Source organism: Cebus imitator, unplaced genomic scaffold (assembly GCF_001604975.1).
Source record: "Cebus imitator isolate Cc_AM_T3 unplaced genomic scaffold, Cebus_imitator-1.0 Scaffold355, whole genome shotgun sequence".
NCBI lineage: Eukaryota > Metazoa > Chordata > Mammalia > Primates > Cebidae > Cebus > Cebus imitator.
Window position 1 is genome coordinate 878921 of NW_016107670.1, and position 5673 is coordinate 884593.

Consider the following 5673-nt stretch of genomic DNA (forward strand, 5'->3'; position numbering starts at 1 on the left):
CAGTTTCATAAAAATTAGACGAGATTGAAGCCACATAATGCAGTAGGCTGCAGTTTAGTGCCAGCTCTCATCCGCACAAGCTCTGTGACTCTGAAACGTTCACTTAACCTCTCTGAGACTGTTTTCATTTATAAAATGATAATGATAATAATAGTACCTATTCAGAAGGTTATTGAATAGTAGTACCTATTCAGAAGGTTTTTGAAAGGATGAAACTAGATAAATTGCTTAGGATATCTATTAGCACAAGCAAAGTGCTCCAATAAATATTACTCTTATAAAAGCCTGTACTGTCTTTGCTGCTGACTTGACGGTGGCGTTACATGAATAGCAGAGTCTGAATTTTTTATTATTATTTATTGATTGATTTATTTATAAAGATGGAGTTTCACTTTTGTTGCCCAGGCTGGGGTGCAATGGTGCGATCTCAGCTTCCTGCAACCTCTGCCTCCTGGGTTCAAGTGATTCTTCTGCCTCAGCCTCCCAAGTAGCTGGGATTAACAGCTGGCTAATACTGTATGTTTAGTAGAGACGAGGTTTCACCATATAGGTCCGGTGGGTCTCAAACTCCTGATCTCAGTTGATCCACCCGCCTTGGCCTCCCAAAGTGCTGGGATTATAGGCCTGAGCCATCGTGTCCGGCCTGAGTGTTTTAAATACATTTACTATATGACATAGTAGGTTAGACATATCAAGTGCCCTTACCTTTGCGCTAAGGGTATGATTTAGGATTAGAACCAGGTCCTAAAATGATGTCACCTAATTAGTTAGGTGTGGCAAGTAGAACTTCCTAGTACAAATTGGAGAGAGCCTATGTTCGTGTTTAAGACACCAGTCTTAGTCTATTCGGGTTGTTACAGCAAAATACCATGCACTGGGTAGCTTATTAACAACAGAAATTTATTTCTCACAGTTCTGCAGGCTGGAAAGGCCAAGCTCAAGGAGCTGGCAGATTCAGTGTCTGGTGAGGGCCCTGCTTCCTGGTTTATAGATGGCACGTTCTTGCTGTGTCCCCACGGGGCAGAAGGGGGAAGGCAGCTCTCGGGGACCTCCTTTATAAGCACACTAATCCCATTCATGAAGGATCCGCCCCTGTGATTTAATCACTCCTCAAAGGCCCCACCTTCTGTTACTATCACATGAGTGATTAGGTTTCAACCTATGAATTTTGGGGGGACACAAACATTCAGACCATAGCAGTGGTAAATGGTGTTTTAGAGGAAAAATAGTGCTCCACTGGGGCATAAAAATCTGTTTATAATATTAATAGTTCCTGAATGTTCACTTGGAGTCAAAGAGCTGCTAGTAATTTGGCTCACGTTCTTGTTGAATTCTCACTACCGCCTTATGCAGCAGGTGCTGTTTTAATCCTGGGAGAAAACTGGGGCTCAGAGAGGTTAAGAAACTTGCTCACTGTCACATAACAAGTAGATGGTGGACCGGGCACTTCCAGTGCCTAATCACTCCTTTGCAGGGGTTCTGAGCCATGATTTTTGTGTGGTAAAGAGAGGCAGACAGCTGTTTACAGAACTGGAAAATACTTCTATCCTTCCTTGTTACCTGCATCCATCCCCCTTTCATCCACATTGTAGTTTCTGCCAAACATCCATTTAATTGGGGGGAGGGGGAGTATCATTTTTATAAGTGGTAGGGGGAAAACCTCCACCAAGGCGGAGAAAAAGAAGGAAAAATTCAACCAGCAATTTTGTTCACTCAAGGGCAGAAAAACCCACGGTAACCCTAGAAGCAAATCCACAGCTGTGGAACACTGGAGGACAAAACCGTCTTCCAGGGAAGCCATGAAGTTGTGGCTTCAAAAGGTGTTTGCCGTTTTTTTTTTTTTTTTTAACCCTCTCTCCTCTAACCTGTTTGTAACTGGGAAATGAAATAGTTTTGGTTTGCAAGCTGTTGCCAGGGAGTGGAGCAAGACTTTGTAATAAACAAGAGCAACTGCCAGAGCCCCCAGCGAGCCTCTCCAAGGCCAGACTGCCAAGAAAACCTGGCGGTGTGACAGCAGGGTTCATTCAGTGTGGCGGGGTGGTCACTGAGGAGCGACCATGGGGAGGACAGCCAGGTGGGGTACCCTCCAGGCTCACCTTGGGGAAGAGTGCAGCCTCCCATTAGTGAGCTGTGTGAGCTGTTACAATTCGCCCAGACTGTTTCAGGAAGCTCCATAAATAAATAAAATTGTGTGTGTGTGTGTGTGTGTGTGTGTGTGTGTGTGTGCGCGCGCGCGCGCGCGCATGCGTGTGCACGTGCGAGATTCTCTACAGAAAGGATCTAGAGCTTTCACCAAATTCCCAAGAGCCCACGATCCTTACAGCAGAAATGAAACTCAGGATTAGCTCACGCCGCGCGGGTCTTCTGGAAAAGAACACCAAACCCACCACTTTTATTTCTGGAGCAACTGAGCCCAGGCTGTCAGCCCACTCTCCTCTTACAAAACCCCTAGGCACTTAAGAGACCACAGGGGAAAAAAAAGAACTCAACCCCTTTGCTAATCTAAACCTAATCCTCCTTAAACCTTGCCTGACCCGGGTTACCAGGAATCCTGCCAGTGCCAAATGATACGATGTTTATTCAGCTCCTGTCTTAGCCCTTTGCTCCTGAGCCACAGAAATCAAAAGGGAACGTTCAGCCACCACCTGCTGATGAATGTGTAAACAAAGGGGTAGTCAAGACTGAGGAGGACCAGCCTTTGAGGACAATTCCTGTGTGTTGCTCCAGCTCAAATAAGGGCACGGCTCCTAAGGAACGGGCTTGAGACACGCATAAGTGCTGTGCCAAGTAGTTCAGGAGCCTGGTACAGCTGTTCCCAGCGTGCCCTTTACCTCCTGTTGCCTCTTCAAAGCACAATAGGGTGTGGATGACACTGTGTCTCTGCTCCCAGAAGAAATTGAGAAAGTTACAACTCAGTAACCAGTTAGTGTTGAAGCAGTGCTTGCCACATTATTCTGAGAAGCCTCAGAGCTGTGACGGTGACGTGGAGCTCAGAACACATAGCCTAAACCCTGTGTCTACCGGAGCAGTTGTTTTGACCTGTCTTATAGCTGGGAGATACGCATGAGATTTCAAGGGAGGAGGGCCAGTTCCCTTCCTAAACACTTAGAATGTTTAAAAAAAACCTCCCTTGTACAGTTGAATTTGGTACATCTTTCCCTGAAAAGAGCTGAAGGGAAATATCTTACAGATCCTGACATGCAGTGAGCTGGTTTTATTTCCAATTTTCTCTGCTTCTTCTCTCTGAACTCATGGCTCCTTGTAACTCTTTCTGTGTGCGTTTGACAGCATTGTTCTCTGAGTAACAGTAAGCATGAGAAGAACAGCTAACATTTATTCCATGCCTATTGTGTATGCCTTGTCACATGCTGGGCACCTTATGTGCCATTAGCCTACTGGACCCTGCCATCACCCTGTGAGTGGACGGTCTCTCTCTTTGTCTTTCTCTTCAGCTCTCACGTGAAGCAGAAATAGCAACAGCAACTTCTTCAGTTCATTTAGCTGGTAAATGCTGGACTCAGAACTGCAAGGCAGGCAGTAACTCAGAGGTTGAATTGACTTGATGTATAATGTCACTCTAATGTTTGTGAACAAGAGATATGTGTGTGTAAGTAAGATATAAATTAGTTTCAGATCTTGAAAAGGAATATGTTCAATAGTGAAAATCTGAAGTTAAAAAAAAACAGGAAGAAAAAATTATCCATCATTTCCCAACTCCAAGACCACCAACTGTTAATGTGTTAATGTTTGGACATATTTCCTTCCAGTCTATTTTTATGTATAATTTTTAGCCCTGCATATTTAAAGCAGTTCTGATTGTCTGTGGATATTTCATTTTGCTTTTGTCACTTTGTATGACAATATAATGTATGATGATGTTTTTCATAATATTTCAAATTCTTTATAATTTTTGCTGGCTAAATAATAGTCTTTTAAGTGGAGTAATCAGGTTGACAAAAATTTATTGAGCATCTAATATGTCCCAGATCCTGTGCTCCACCCTGGGAACACATGGATATATAAAATTCTGATTTTTTCCTTTGAGAACTAGCAGTCTAGTGTAGAGCAAAGAGGTAAGTCGTTAACTATGTAGTTATAATAATAGCTACCACTGGCTGGGCATGGTGGCTCACACCTGTAATCCCAGCAGTTTGGGAGGCTGAGGCAGGCAGATCACCTGAGGTTAGGAGTTCAAGACCAGCCTGGCCAATATGCTGAAACCCCATCTCTGCTAAAATACAAAAATTAGCCAGGTGTAATGGTGGATGCCTGTAATCCCAGCTACTCAGGAGGCTGAGGCAGGAGAATCACTTGATCCCAGAAGGTGGAGGGTGCAGTGAGCCGAGATTGTGCCACAGCACTCCAGCTTGGGCAACACAGTCAGATTCCATCTAAAATAATGATGATAATAATAATAGCTACCACTCTTGAACATACATGATGTTCCAGGCACCATTCACATGTATGGACTTACTGAATCCTCAGAGCAACCTTATGAGTAGGGATGATTACTCTGTTCTTTTTGATAGTGTTGAGACTAAGGCATGCCTTGCTAATAAGATGGCATTGCCCAGTATGGCAGGCAGAGTACTGGCTCCCTGAAGATGACCACCTTCTAATCCCCAGTACTTGCAAATATTATCTTGCATGGAAATTACCCGTAAAGTAAGATGGTAAAAACAGAATATTATCTTACATGGAAAAAAGAGACTTTGCAGGTATGATTAAGTTACTGATTTTTTTTTTTTTTGGAATCTCACTCTGTCACCCAGGCTAGAGTGCAGTGGCACAATCTCAGCTTACTGCAACCTCTGCCTTCTGGGTTCAAGTGATTCTCCTGCCTCAGCCCCCCTGAGTAGCTGGGACTGCAGGTGTGTGCCACCATGTCTGGCTACTTTTTATATTTTTAGTACTGATGGGGTTTCACTATGTTGGCCAGGCTGGTCTTGAACTCCTGACCTCAGGTGATCTGCCTGCCTTGGCCTCCCGAAGTGCTGGGATTACAGGTGTGAGTCACCGTGCTTGGCCTAAGTTAAGGTCTTGATATAGGAAGATTATCCTGGATAATCTGGGTGGGCCCAATGTCAAGAAGAGTCCTTATAAGAGGGAAATAGCAATGTCAGAGTCAGAGAAGAAAATGTGATAATGAAAACACAAAGAGAGAGGAAGGGTGGAAGGGAAGGAAAGAGAGGCTTGATGCCACACTGCTGACCTCCTTGAAGGCTGAGGAAAGGACCATGAGCCAAGGAATACAGGCAGCCTCCAGAAGGTGGAAGTGAATTCTCCTGTGGAGCCTCCAGAAAGAAGAGTCCTGCTGACACCTTGATTTTAGGACTTTTGACTTCTAAATTTGTTGTTTTAAGCTATTGTTTGTGGTAATTTGTCATATCAGCAACAGGAAATACATACACAAGGATTAAAACCCAGGCAGTGTGACCCTAGTGCCATCATTCTTCACTGTGGTTATATATGAGGTTATTAGCTATGTCCAGGGTGTCATGTGAACCTAGAGAAAGAACACTGAAGAGAGAGGTAGGGAAGGACAGTGTCAGCAAGATGACAACCTGGCTCTCTTAAGCTGGGCAGGAGTTACAAAGGCAGTGAAGGAAGGAAGGATAAGGAATTGAATTAACATGGAAAGATATGCATGATATCATAAGTGAAGCTATTGTA